At 46.3% G+C, this 14,879-nt stretch overlaps 2 long non-coding RNA genes across 3 annotated transcripts; one reads left to right on the forward strand and one right to left on the reverse strand.

The window, feature by feature from the left end:
• Positions 1–354: 354 nt before the first annotated feature.
• Positions 355–3,686, reverse strand: LOC116274992. Its single transcript, XR_004183899.1, has 2 exons — positions 3,610–3,686; positions 355–974 (listed from the first exon to the last, which is right to left on the reverse strand). It is a non-coding gene; the product is annotated as an uncharacterized LOC116274992 (long non-coding RNA).
• Positions 1,363–7,410, forward strand: LOC103885585. 2 transcript variants are annotated; one of them, XR_002522877.2, is made up of 4 exons: positions 1,363–2,122; positions 4,924–4,990; positions 5,887–6,349; positions 6,599–7,410. It is a non-coding gene; the product is annotated as an uncharacterized LOC103885585 (long non-coding RNA). The 2 variants fall into 2 exon arrangements; XR_002522876.2 differs by having other exon boundaries at positions 5,887–7,410.
• The last annotated feature ends 7,469 nt before the right edge of the window (positions 7,411–14,879 follow it).

The raw sequence follows: 14,879 nt of genomic DNA on the forward strand, positions 1-14,879 counted from the left end.
TGCCGATAGAAAAGTCGTTCCTACCAAGAACGACTCGAGCGAGTTGGGGCGGAGAGGTTCAGGGCAATGCTTTCCTGTTTCCCCGACTTTCTTTAAGGTGGCTTTAAAATATCTACATTTGCCATGAAAGTGTAAGCGAGCAAACCCCCAGCGGGAAATAATGCTATTCCTAGTCTGTGGCCCCCGGAAGACTTGGAGCCAAGGAAGGCAGCTCAAGGGACTGAAATCCCGGTCGGGGGTCGCAAGGCCCCGCGGTGGATTCCCGGGTTTGGCGTTTGGAGGGGTGAGGGGCGACCCGCAGCGCGACTCGACGGCGCCCCCCAGGGGCCGCCCGACACGTTTCTGTCACCTTGGCTCCAGACCGAGCTTCTGCATCCCTTTATTACACAAATAGGCAGTATACTGAGTGAGCGCCCACTAAGCGCTGGGCTGGGGGGCTCCAACCCGGAACAGAAGCCGGCCCCAACCCTCGCTCCCTGTCGTCGCTTCCGTTATAGGCTGAAGGCAAAATCCAATCCCGGGCCGTTCTGGGCGGATTGCCAGGACACGGATCGCAACGCTTGGGAAGACCCCCCGCCCCCAACGCCCAGCGATATCCGTGCCCTGAGTCCCAGTGACGGCCCCCTGGACAGCACAGCCTGCTGCAGCGACGCGACGCGCTAGGTACACAAACATAAACATTGCGCCACCCGCCCGGGTGCCGAGTCAGGAACATTCTGCGGTTTCCTCCCCTCCTGGGGGAGGGGATTTCACTGGCCACCCTCTGTCGTCGTTGTGCGAGCTGTATCACCAGAGGCAACTTCTGCATTTGCCTCGCTTAGCTTGTGTGTTTTCGCCTGCGGAAACGTTCTGCCTGGATTCTTCTAGAAAAGTTCAGGGAATGGAGTGCTGTTTTTTAAAAGGGCGTTTTCTACCTTCATTTGAACATTGGTCGAGGACAGCAAAGAGGTCCTCAGATAAGAGCAACACCCTCCCTGTATGGAGAGATAGAAGAAAAAGAAATTATTTGTTTATACTACTTATTCAGCTGAAGAACTCAACATACTTTTTGCGTTGAATCATAGAATGTTACAGCTGCTGACTTTTCACTGCATACCGACTTGATTTGTCCCATTTTTTTTTTCTCTCACCAAGAGAATTCATTATACCTTCCCCTACCGAAATTTTTCAACAAGAAAACTCTTTTAAGGGCTGGGTGCTGTGGCTCACACCTGTAATCCCAGCACTTTGGGAGGCTGAGGCAGGCGGATCACGAGTTCAGGAGATTGAGACCATCCTGGCTAACACGGTGAAACCCCGTCTCTGCTAAACATGCAAAAATTATCTGGGCGTAGTGGTGGACGCCTGTAATCCCAGTAACTCGGGAGGCTGAGGCAGGAGAATCGCCTGAAGCCTAGGAGGCGGAGGTTGCAGTGAGCCAAGATCACACTATGGCACTCTAGCCTGGTGACAGAGCAAGATTCTCTTTAGTGCCATTATCACGGTAGTAGTGGCACAGTCTGGCCCTAGAGCCAGGTATCTTCTGGCCTCTCCTGCTTTTCTCTCTCCTCCCTTGCTGGAAGGAGTATAAAAGTAGACTTGAACCCTGTCATTTTGCTGCTGGATGGTCAGAGGTGAGTCTCGACCCCTACTGAGCCTCCAAGCCCACATCTGTACCGTGGGTCTACACTGGCCCACTTTGTAGATGGTTTGAGGCCCAAGTGAGAGATGGGGGGGTTAGGGAACCCAGGCCCTACCCCACCCCTGCTCTTTATGATTCACTGTATCTCTAGGGTTTCCCCTTCCCAGCAGAATGGTTCTGTCCCTGTGCCTTTCAGAGACTTGCCTCAGAACCAGGGAGAAGGTCACTGCAAGCCATCTGCTTATGAGAGACATCAGTGGACAGGGGCCCGACTCAGGGAGAGCTCCTCTTTAAGACCCTCTACCACACAGCACTCACGGTGGGTCACCTGCCTAGAGGCAAGTGGTAAACGTGTAGCCACCTAGGCCCCCAATCCAGGCAGTGGAGATGCTGCTTCTGACTGAGGATGGAGCCAAAGAGAGCCCAGCATCATCTGGTGTCTGTAACCACAGGAGTGAGGGACTGGCCTTGTGGGCCTGGCCACCAGAGGGAATGAAGCAGGTAAATCAGTGGATGTTGACTCAGGGGAGAGAATTGGGCCTTTCTGACCTGGGCTGTTCCCAGTTCTACCTAGTCCTGCTTAGGAGTAAACCTGGAGGCAGTGTGGAGTAGCGGGAAGGGTTCAGAGTTCCATACTTCCCCAAAAGCTGGCCGGGATTCCCTACCTTTAATGTGTGGCCTTGAGTAAGTCCTCCCATGGTGCTGAGCTCCACCCCCTCCTTCCCATGATGGAGAGAATAATAATAACACACACCTCCAAGGACTTTGGGGAGACTGGGTGTAGCCAGGGTTGGCCCTAGCTCATAGTCCCTGTCCTAATCCTGCTCTCAAAGGCGACTTTGGATCTCTCTTGGGATCACAGTTTGAGAAGAGTGGAGCTCCCCCAATGACAGTCAGAAAGAGGCCCCCGCTCACTGTCTGCTCGGTGACCTTGGGCAAGCAGCTGACCATTTCTGAGCGTCTGTTTCCCCATTTGTAAACTGGGAATAACATCCATTTAGGACCAAGTGAAACAGTGTGTAAGAACCTGATATGGATGGCCGGGCGCGGTGGCTCAAGCCTGTAATCCCAGCACTTTGGGAGGCCGAGGCGGGCGGATCACGAGGTCAGGAGATCGAGACCATCCTGGCTAACATGGTGAAACCCCGTCTCTACTAAAAATACAAAAAACTAGCCGGGCGTGGTGGCGGGCGCCTGTAGTCCCAGCTACTCGGAGGCTGAGGCAGGAGAATGGCCTGAACCTGGGAGGCGGAGCTTGCAGTGAGCCGAGATCGCGCCACTGCACTCCAGCCTGGGTGACACAGCGCGAGACTCCGTCTCAAAAAAAAAAAAAAAGAACCTGATATGGATGACACCCAAAGGGGGTGTTCTCAAGAGGGGGAGCAGGGTCCCACATTCATGTTCCCTCTTTGAAAACCCACGGCCTTTTTCCTGTCTCCCCTGTGCTGTATGGGGTTCCTCCCCTCAATATCCTACAACTCCCCATTTCTTAGCAAATCCAAAACGCACTGCTACTGAGCCTCGCCATCTATATGGCTCAGCTTCCCACTCTCTTTTCTTTCTCTCTTGTGCTCCAGGAAAATTCTGTGGGCCTGTGTTCCTGGAATGTTCTTGTCCTCTGCCACATCTTTGCTCACATTCCTCCCCCACCCCCTGCCAGACAGTGGCCCCTCTGGGCTTTCCAAGTGAAGACTCCTTAGGTTCCTCCAACTGCTCCCTCTTCTTGGCCTGGAGGACATTGTCCATGTATTCTCATTGTGTACAAGTCACCTAGATCTTTGTCGTACTCCCCACAGGGTGTGAGCTTGTCAGCTTGAAGACAAGGGGTGTCTTTTTCTCAGCATTGCACTCCCCAGCCTACTACCTTTGATGTGGTGCCTGGCACATAGTAGGTTCACAATTTGGGAAACGGTAGAATTGTTTCAAAGGGTACTGTTGAAAAGTGTCAGAAGGGTGGAGGGTGGTCATTGACACTTATTGGGCCTCACCTCTGGGCCAGGTGCATTACAGGTATCTTTCCATGAATCTGGCAGTGATCCTGTGAGGTGCTTGTTGTCCCCATTTTATAGGCAAGAAAAGAGGCTCAGAGAGGAGACATGCCAAAGGTCACATGCCTGAGGTCATAAAGCTGGTAATCATCAGACGCAGATCCAAACCCAGCGCCTGTCTGACTTGAGAGAGGGAGCTGGGCCTGGCTCTGTTGAGGCCTCCGCGTCTGCCAGTCTGCCAGCCCCATGTCCGGCAGCACTGCCTGGAGCCTCTGTCTCCAAGCTTCCTGGAGCTCTTCTCACTGGACAGAGTGGTCCCTGGTGTCAGCCCAGCAGGGAGCCTGGAGCCTCCTAAGACTCCCAACTCAGGCCCTCATGCCCCTGCTCAAGAGACTCTGTAGCCACTCAGGCCTACCTTGAGGGACTGGCAAAGGGCTGACATCACCCTCTACACCCAGGCAGTTGGGACAGAGCTAGCTGTCATTGCACAATCCTTACAAACAGATCTCCATGCTCAGACCTGGCAGGGCCCACAGAACTGTGTCATCCTGTCTAACCTCCTCATTTGAGAGACGAGGGCCCAGAGAGGTTAGGCAATCTGTCCAAAGTCACACAGTGTTCAGAACATTCTAACCAGTCAGCATTGTGTGAGCTGTGTGTCCAAACCCTTAACAGTGTTTATCTGTGGAGGGTGGAGTTCCTCTCATTTTCTTCCTTATGACTCTGAGTGATTTGAACTTTTTAAACTTAAATGTGTAACTTTTGTAACAAAGAATAAAAGGTAAGATTAGAAGGCAACATATGAAGGTAACAGCATTGTCCTTAAAACCAAGTTACAGAGTTAGACCTCCTGAATTAGAATCCCAGCTTGCTTACTCACCAGCTGTGTGTATTTGGGCACGTTACGTTAGCTCTGTGAGACTCAGTTTTCTCATCTTTAAAGAGGGAATAATAATCGTATCGATCTTGTAGGATTGATAGGAAGGTTATATAAGACAGTGATTGGCAAACTATAGCCTGTAAGCCAAACCTAGCTCGCTACCTCTTTTTGTACAAACCACAAACTAAGACTGGTTTTTATGTTTTAAATGGTTGGGGGGAAAAAATCAAAAGAAGAATCATATTTTATGACATGTGAATGTCTTATAAAATTCAAACTTCAGTGTCCATAAATGAAGTTTTATTGGAACACAGCCACACCCATTCCTTTACGTGGTATCTGTGGCTGCTTTCACACTACAATGGGAGGTGTATATTGTGACAGAGACAGTATGGCTCACAAAGCCTCAAATATTTACCCTTATCCCTTTACAGGAAAAGTTTGCCAACCCCGATAGGAGCTCATGGATGAAAAGTACTTTCGAACAATGCCTGGCACAGAGTAAGTGTTTAGAAAACTTTGTTATTATTTTTCTATAGATATTTATAAAATCTTCTTCCCCTCGGATGTTTTTAAAAGCAGTAATTGCTTTCATCATATAATTCATTGTGTTGAAGGCACAGTTTTCATATTTTAGCATTTCTCAGGACGTAACAATTGGAAGCATGTCATCATTAATTGACAGCATATTCCTTTCTTAATGGTGCATAAATTAATGAAAGGGCCTGAGAACTGATGACATGTTAGAGCCAGTAGATGCAGTGAAGTGTAAAAGGTTGAAGATGGAAAAGAATTGAGTGCTGCAGTCATTCAGTCAACAGCCGTTCCAGTGGTGGGACAGACTTGTTAAGTGCCAGGATAGAAACTGGGTACCCAGGAAAGATGCCCAGAGGAGAGGATGTCTACTTGGAGATGTAAAGGCTGATGTAGGATAGAAATACCTGGAGGAAATGCCTTTGAGAGGTGGGCCTCAGTTACCTACCACTTTCCCCCTGGAAGCCTCACCTCCCTGTAAAATAAGAATAGTAGTAACCCCTAAAGACCACTTTGTCGTTCATTTTCTTTTTTCTTTCTTTCTTTTTTTTTTGAAATGGAGTCTCGCTCTGTCGCCCAGGCTGGAGTGCAGTGGCGCGATCTCAGCTCACTGCAACCTTCACCTCCAGGGTTCAAGCAATTCTGCTACCTTAGCCTCCTGAGTAGCTGGGACTACAGGCGCCCGCCACCACGCCCGGCTCATCTTTGTATTTTTATTAGAGACAGGGTTTCACCATGTTGGTCAGGCTGGTCTCAAACTCCTGACCTCATGATCTACCTGCCTTGGCTCCCAACGTGCTGGGGTTACAGGCGTGAGCCACTGCAACTGGCCTGTCGGTGATCATTTCTCTCTCTCCCACTAGCTTGGAAGCAAGGGCATGGTTTCTTGTCTCTCTTGGTCCCCAGTACAAATCTCAAAGCAAGGCTTGTTGAACAAATAAATGAAGACGAGCCCAGGAGCCCAGGAAAGGGACCAGGAACAGCAGGGCCTCCATGACTCACACAAGCCTCATCCCTGAAGCAAGGATGCAGCTGCCAACAATGGCCCCAAGCCGCGCCCGCCACTGGGGGAACTGATGCTGCGGTGAGAAGTGACAGCTTTCTGTTGATTCTTTTTTTTCTTTTTTTAAAACAGAATATGAATTGAGACATAATTTCATTTTCATAATGAGAAAACACTTAGTAACTAATGTTGTTGGAAGCAAATGTGAACACAGTTTGTCTGTCCCAAACTCATCTCTGGGAAAAGGAGGAGGAAAAGTTATTGGCACTATGTTCAGAATCATAGCTGAAGATGCAGAAATTGTTCATCCCAATTTTGCCTTTGTAAGTAACGTGGGGGCAGTGCTTATTAATAATTGCCAATCTCTACTAAGACACAGTACTTGCTAGGTGCTTTATATTCATTTCCTGGTGTGATCATGACATTAACCCTGGGAAATGGGTACCCTTACTATCTCCATGTGAAGAAATGGGGAAACTGAGGACCAGAGAGGTGAACTAACTTGTCCAAAGACACACAGCAAGGGCTCTGACTCTCCGCTTTCTAAGTTTTTTGTTCTTATCTTTTCACAGCACATAGCAGGCATGGTATGAGGGTGGCGTGCTGCACAATTTTGCTGTTTGTTTCTTGGAATAATAATTTACAGGGGGCTGCTTCTAGATTCCAAAGGAAAGAGAAAAAGAAATATGCCCCAAACTCAGACTTTCTTCCTGGCCCTGCCTGACTGTCTGAGCTGCATTGGACAAATGGTTTATTCACTGGCCTTGACCTCAGTGGGTTTGGCCACCCATTGAGAGTGAAGTCACACCTCCAGCACTGCGATGCATTCATTGATCCGCTCACCTAGCTTCATGGCAGGCAAGAAACAGGCCTATGTGAGCCTGCCCAGGATCAGGGACAGGAGAGCACACAAGTGTTTCTGGATATCCTCAAGCTGTTGCTGGGCTGCTCAGTTCTTCCCTAGGAGATCCTCCGGGGGGCCTGAATTAGTTTGCTAGGGCTTCCGCAACAAAGTGCCACAGACTGAGCAGCTTAAATAAAAATGTATCATCTCGTGGTTCTGGAGCCTGAAAGTCTGAGATCAAGGTGCTGGGCATTAGGACTTGAACATATGTTTTTTGGGGGCATACTTCAACCCATCGGAGGGCCTGTGCCCCAAAGAGAGCCTCCTTCTGTGTGCAATGAAGGTGTGAGTTATAAACATGAGAAGAAAACACCCCTTGTTCTTGGATAGGATGACTCAATACCACAAACAGTCCAATTGGCCCAGGTAAATATATCCATTTAACATGATCGTCACAAAAATACTGAGGGTAGGTGTTTTTTTCTGGAGTTAAACAAGTTGATTCTGGAGTTGATATGAAATAATAAACAAGCAAAAATAGCAGAATTTCTTTTTTAAAAAAAAAGGGCAGTGGGGTGGAGGTAAGCCCTACCAGACATTAAAACATACCATAAATCTTCTGTAATTGGCAAGGCACAGTGGCTCATGCTTGTAACCCCAGCACGTTGAGATGCTGTGATGGGAGGATTGCTTGAGCCCAGGAGTTTCAGACCAACCTGAGCAACATAGCGATACTCTATCTCTACAAAAATAAAAAGTTAAAAGTTAGCTAAGTGTGATGGTGTGCGCTGGTAATCTCAGCTATTCCAGAAGCTGAGGTGGAAGGCTTGCTTAAACCAAGGAATCTGAGGCTGCAGTGAGCTATGATCACACCACTGCACTCAGCTTGGGGGACGGAGTGAGACCATGTCTCTAATTTTATTTGTTTATTTATTTTTTTGAGATGGAGTCTCACTCTGTCGCCCAAGCTGGAGTGTCGTGGTGCGATTTCGGCTCACTGCAACCTCTGCCACCCAGGTTCAAGCAATTCTCCTTCTTCAGCCTCCCAAGTAGCTGGGATTATAGGCGCATGCCACTGCACCCAGCTAATTTTTGTAGTTTTTAGTAGAGATGGGGTTTCATCATTTTGGCCAGGCCGATCTTGAACTCCTGACCTCGTGATCCGCCCCGCCTCGGCCTCCCAAATTGCTGGGATTACAGGCGTGAGCCACCGCGCCCGGCCTCTAAAATTTTTTTTTTTTTAATGTTTTAAAGCCTCTGTAATAAAAATGGTGTACCTGGAAACGCATAGCCAGACAGACCAATGGAACACAATAGAAAGTCCAGAAATGTATCCAAGTACATGTGAAGATTTGGTGCATGGCCAAGGTGGCGTCTCAGATCACTGGGACATAAGACTTCTTAATAAGCAGTGCTGGAACCATGACATTCCATTTGGAAAAAAGATAAAAGTGAGGCCAGGTGCGGTGGCTCAAGCCTGTAATCATAGCACTTTGGGAGGCCAAGATGGGTGGATCATGAGGTCAGGAGATCGAGACCATCTTGGCTAACACGGTGAAACCCCGTCTCTACTACAAAAATACAAAAAACCAGCCGGGCGAGGTGGCGGGCGCCTGTAGTCCCAGCTACTCGGGAGGCTGAGGCAGGAGAATGTTGTGAACCTGGGAGGCGGAGCTTGCAGTGAGCTGAGATCCGGCCACTGCACTCCAGCCTGGGCGACAGAGCGAGACTCCATCTCAAAAAAAAAAAAAAAGATAAAAGTGGATCCATACCTCACACCAAACATCAGAATAAACACCAAATGGTCCAGAGATCCAGATTTTTAAAAATGAAACCTTACAACTTCTTTTTTATTTTTATTTTTTCTTTTTTTAAGACTAGTCAACTACAGTAGTGAGAAGAGGGGAAAGGGTAGAACAAGGAGTTTGATCAGTAACTGATAGTCAACAATTCATTGAGATAACTCACTACCTTTGGACCAGCCAAGGAAAGTTTACAACTCTTTTTTTTTTTTTTTTTTGAGACAGAGTCTCACTCTGTCACCCAGGCTGGAGTGCCATGGAGCAATCTCTATTCATTGTAACCTCTACCTCCTGGGTTCAAAAGTCTCCTGCCTCAGCCTCCTGAGTAGCTGAGACTACAGGCACCCGCCAACTTGCCTGGCTAATTTTTGTATTTTTAGTAGAAATGGGGTTTCACCATTGTTGGTCAGGCTGGTCTCAAACTCCTGACCTCAAGTGATCCATCTGCCTTGGCCTCCCAAAGTGCTGGGATTACAGGTGTGAGCCACCGCACTGCCCAGTGTACAACTTTTAAAATAAAACAGAGGGAAATTTATTTATAACCCAGAAGTGAGAAAATTTTTTATTTAGGACTCAAAAGACTCAAACAGTGAAAGAAAATCTTGATTAAATTCAACTATATAAAAATTAAACCCGGCCAGGTGCAGTGGCTCACACCTGTAATCCCAGCACCTTGGGAGGCTGTGGAGGGCAGATCACGAGGTCAGGAGTTCAAGACCAGCCTGGCCAGCATGATGAAACTCCGTCTCTACTAAAAATACAAAAATTAGCCAGGTGTGGTGGCGGGCACCTGTAATCCCAGCTACTCGGGAGGCTGAGGCAGGAGAGTCTCTTTAAATCAGAAGGCGGAAGTTGCAGTGAGCCGAGATTACACCACTGCACTCCAGCCTTGGCAACAAGAGTGAAACTCCGTCTCAAAAACAACAACAACAACAAACAACAACAACAACAAAAATCCAAATTTGTAGAAAGCTTTTTGTGCCTAAAGCTCCGGAAGCAAAGTTAAATTTTATTTTTAAAAAAGGCAAATGGGGCTGGGTGTGATGGCTCACGCCTGTAATCCCAACACTTTAGGAGGCCGAGGTGGGCAGATCACAAGGTCAGGAGATGGAAACCATCCTGGCTAATACGGTGAAACCCCATCTCTACTAAAAATACAAAAAAAAAAAAAAAAAGAATTAGCTGGGCATGGTGGCGGGCATCTGTAGTCCCAGCTACTTGGGAGGCTGAGACTGGAGAATGGCGTGAACCCAGGAGCAATGAGCCAAGATCGTGCCACGGCACTGCAGCCTGGGCAACAGAGGGAGACTCCGTCTTTAAAAAAATAAATAAATAAAAAATAAAGGCAAATGGGAAAAAAAATTGTAATTTACAGATGAAGGCCAATTTCACCAATATTAAAGGAGTTCTTAAAAACAGAGATGAAAAAGCCAAAAATATGATTTTAAAATAGACAAAAACCGTGAGCAGATAGTTTATAGAAAAAGAACTACAGTCCTTCTGAACACGTAAAATGCCCATTCTTTTTTTTTTTTTTTTTTTTTTCCTTTTTGAGACAGAGTCTCGCTCTATCACCCAGGCTGGAGTGCAGTGGCATGATCTCAGTTCACTGCAACCTCCATCTCTCAGGTTCAAGCTATTCTCCTGTCTCAGCCTCCCTAGTAGCTGGGACTATAGGCACGTGCCACCACACCTGGCTCATTTTGTAATTTTAGTAGAGACAGGGTTTCACCAGATTTCACCATGTTGGCCATGCTGGTCTCGAACTCCTGACCTCAGGTGATCCGCCCACCTCGGCCTCCCAAAGTGCTGGGATTACAGGTGTGAGCTACCACACCTGGCCAAGATTCCCATTGTTAATCATAATAAGAGACAAGAAAATTACTTGAGAGACTGTTTCTCATCCATCATCAGATTAGCCAAAATCCAAAAACTTGACAGCACCCTCTGGGACAAGGGAAACCTGACTATGGACTGGATATTAGGTGATATTATGGAATTGTTAACTTTGGTGGGTGCCTAGAAGAACATCTTGTTCTTAAGAGATGCATGCTGAGGTATTTAGCAGAGAAGGGTCGTGATGTTGGCAACTTGGTCTCAAATGGTTTGGGGAGGAAAAATATACACACAAATAAATCAATTAAATGTGGCAAAACATTAACGATTGTTGAGTCTATGTGATGGGCATAAGGGTGTTCACGTGCAATGCTGTTGAGCCCAGAGGGCATTACGGTGAGTGAAATAAGCCAGACACAGAACGTGGTCTCACTTACATGTGGAATCTTAAAAGTTGAACTCATAAAACCAAAGAATAGAATGGTGGTTGCAAAGCACTGGGAGATGTTGGTCAAAGGGTACAAACTTTCAGTTACCGAGGATGAATAAGGATTAAGGTTAGGGTTAAGATCGAGTACACCTTATATTTATATAATTTTGTTTGTCAATTATACCTCAATAAAGCTGAAGAAAGCCACCACTAAGAAAACAAAAAGGGAAGCAGCAGACTAGGAGAAAATATTTGCCAAACCAAATCTGATAACGGACTTGTGTCCAGTATTTGCAAAGAACTTCTACAACTTAATAACAACGACAACAAAGGAGCAAAATCCCTGGTGGTCTATCGGTTAGGATTAAAAAAGAAAGAGAAAAGAAGCAGATATGAACAGATAAGAAAGAGAAAGAGAACAGATAAGAAAGAGAAATGAACAGATATTTCTCCAAAGGAGATATGCCAATAGCTAATAAACATATGCACAGATGCTCAACATCATTAGTCATTAGGGAAATACAGATTAAAATCACCATGAGGTACTACTTCACACACACTAAAATGACTAATCAAAGACAGATAACAGAAGTTGGCTAGGATGTGGAGGAACAGAACTGCTATGGTTTCAATGTCCCCTCTAAAACCCATATTGAAATTTAATTGCCATTTGCAGTATTAAGTAGTGGGACCTTTATAAATTACCCAGTCTGTGGTATTCTGTTATAGCAGCAGAAAACAAACTAAGATGAGAACCCTCATACTTTGCAGGTGGGAATATAAAGTGTTGCAGCCTCTTTGGAAAACAGTTTGAAGGTTCCTCAAAAAGTTAAACATACAATTACCATATGACCCAGCAATTCCACTCCCTAGGTATCTACCCAAGAGAAATGAAAACAGGTACTATACAAAGACTTGTGAGTCACTGTTCATACAGCATAATCCATAATAGCCAAGCACTGGAAACTACCTAAATATCCATCCACTGATGAATGAATAGGCAAAATGTGCTCTATCCATGCACTGGAACGCTATTCAACAACAGAAAGGAGCAAACTGCTGACACACGCTGCTGTATGGATGAACCTCAAAGGTGGGAAAGCGAAAGAAACCAGGCACAAGAAACTGTGTATTGTATGAGTCCACTTACATGAAATGTCCAGAAAGGCAAATTTAGAGAAACAGTAAACAGATTAATGGCTGGGGCTGAGGTGGGAACATGATTATCTGTAAGTGGGCATCAGGGAGGAATCTTCCTGGGAACCATGAGAATGTTCTAGAATTTATTTATTTATTTATTTATTTATTTATTTATTTATTTATTTTTGAGATGGAGTCTCGCTCAGTCGCCCAGGCTAGAGTGCAGTGGCACGATCTCAGCTCCCTGCAAGCTCTGCCTCCCGGGTTCACACCATTCTCCTGCCTCAGCCTCCCAAGTAGCTGGGACTACAGGCGCCCACCGCCACGCCTGGCTAATTTTTTGCATTTTTAGTAGAGATGGGGTTTCACTGTGTTAGCCAGGATGGTCTCGATCTCCTGACCTCGTGATCCCGCCCACCTCAGCCTCCCAAAGTGCTGGGATTACAGGCGTGAGCCACCGCGCCCGGCCTGCAGAATTGATTTTTAATTAATTTGTTGTTGTTGTTGTTGTTGTTTGAGATGGAGTCTCATGCTGTCTCCTGAGCTGGAGTGCAATGGTACGATCTCGGCGCACTCTGACCTCTACCTCCCGGGTTCAAGGGATTCTCCTGCCTCAGCCTCCCGAGTAGCTGGGATTACAGGGCACACCACCACACCCAGCTAATTTTTTGTATTTTTAGTAGAAACAGTGTTTCACAATGTTGGCCAGGCTGGTATTGAACTCCTAACCTCGTGATTCTCCCGCCTCGGCCTCCCAAAGTGCTAGGATTACAGGCATGAGCCAATGAGCCCAGCCCTTTAATTAATTTTTTAAGAGATTGGATATTGCTCTGTTGCCCAGGCTGGAGTACGGTGGTGTGATCCTGGCTCACTGTAGCCTCAACCTCCCAGGCACAATCATCCTCCCACCTTAGCTACCTGAGTAGCTGGGACTGTACGCATGAACAACTGTGCCTGATTAATGTTTAAAATTTTTTTTGTAGAGATGGGGTCTTGCCTTTTGCCTAGGCTAGTCTTAGCTCCTGGGCTCAAGCAGTCCTCCAGCCTCAGCTGGGATTAAAGGCACAGGCAATTGCTCCTGGCTATAAAATCGATTTATAGTGATGGTTGCACTACTTGGTAAAGTTACAAAAAAACATTGAATTGTATACTTGAATAGGTTGAATTTTACAATATTTAAATTGTACCTCAATAGATCTATTTTTTAAAAAAGATTCAAGGTTCATTTTTTTATGGTAATCCAGTATTTTATTTGTTCTGCCCATTAATGGCTATTATTTGAGAACATTTACAATGTTAATGGAGCTTAATCTAAGAGAAATTCAACTTATTTTTTAAAATATCTCAATACTGGGTATTAATTTTTAAAAAGTCAAAATAATTATGGTCAAAATTATGCCAAAAACTTAAAAACAAATGCTTCATATTAGTATGTCTACACACAATTCAGTATTTGGCGTAAAGCTTTTTGGCTGCAAGAAAGGATGTTTGTTTTACTTCACTACGGGGAGTATCTCTTAATGCCTTGTATGGTCTCTTTTGGTATTCCTTTTATTGTTGGTGTTTGGCCTAGTTATCTGTGATTGTATGAATGGAGTTGAGTGGAGGGGTATCCATTGTGCTAATTCCAAGTAAGAGTGCATAACTTACGTAGTTTGGATATTTGTCCCCACCCAAATCTCATGTTGAATTGTAATCCCCAGTGTTGGAGGTGGGGCCTGGTGGGAGGTGTTTGGATCATGGGAGCAGATTCCTCATGGCTAGGTGCTGTGTTCATGGTAGATCTGGTCACACCTGTAATCCCAGCTCTTTGGAAGGCCAAGGCGAGCAGATCACTTGAGGCCAGGAGTTCAAGACCAGTCTGGGCAACATGGCAAAATCCCGTCTCTACTAAAAATACAAAACTTAGCCAGGCGTGATGGTGGGCACCTGTAATCCCAGCTACTCAAGAGACTGAGGCAGGAGAATCAGTGGAACCTGGGAGAGGAAGTCTGCAGCGAGCCAAGATTGCGCCACTGCACTCGAGCCTGGGGGACATAGTGAGATTCCATCTCAAAAAAATAAATAAAATAAAAGTATATGGCACCCCCCACACCCTGTCTCTCTTGTTCCGGCTTTCACCATGTAATGTGCCTGCTCCCCGTCGCCTTCTGCTATGATTAGAAGCTTCCTGAGACTGAGATCTCCCCAGAAACAGATGCTGGTGTCATACCTCCTGTATAGCCTGCAGAACCATTAGCCAATTAAACCTCTTTTCTTGTAAAGTTCCCAGTCTCAGATTTTTTTTTTTTTTTTTTTTTTTTTGAGACGGAGTATCACTGTGTCCCACAGGCTGGAGTGCAGTGGCTCAATCTCAGCTCACTACAACCTCTGCCACCCTGGTTCAAGCTATTCCCCTGCCTCAGCCTCCCAAGTAGCTGGGATTACAGGCTCCTGCCACTGTGCCCAGCTAATTTTTGTATTTTTAGTAGAGATGGGGTTTCATCATATTGGCCAGGCTGGTCTTAAACTCCAGACCTTGTGATCCACCTGCCTCGGCCTCCCAAAGTGCTGGGATTACAAGTATGAGCCACCGCACTCGGTCTCAGATATTTCTTTATAGCAATGCAAGAATGACCTAACACAATAACTGATTACTAAAATAAGGAATAAGGAGGTAGACAAGTAATGTAACTGCCCAATAATTTTGAGGCCCATAAGTCAAACCTAAGGAGTTTTTTTTTTTTTTTTGAAACCGAGTCTTGCTCTGTCGCCCAGGCTGGAGTGCAGTGGCCGGATCTCAGCTCACTGCAAGCTCCGCC

The sequence above is a fragment of the Papio anubis genome, chromosome 5, assembly GCF_008728515.1.
Source record: "Papio anubis isolate 15944 chromosome 5, Panubis1.0, whole genome shotgun sequence".
In the NCBI taxonomy this organism is placed as follows: Eukaryota; Metazoa; Chordata; class Mammalia; order Primates; family Cercopithecidae; genus Papio; species Papio anubis.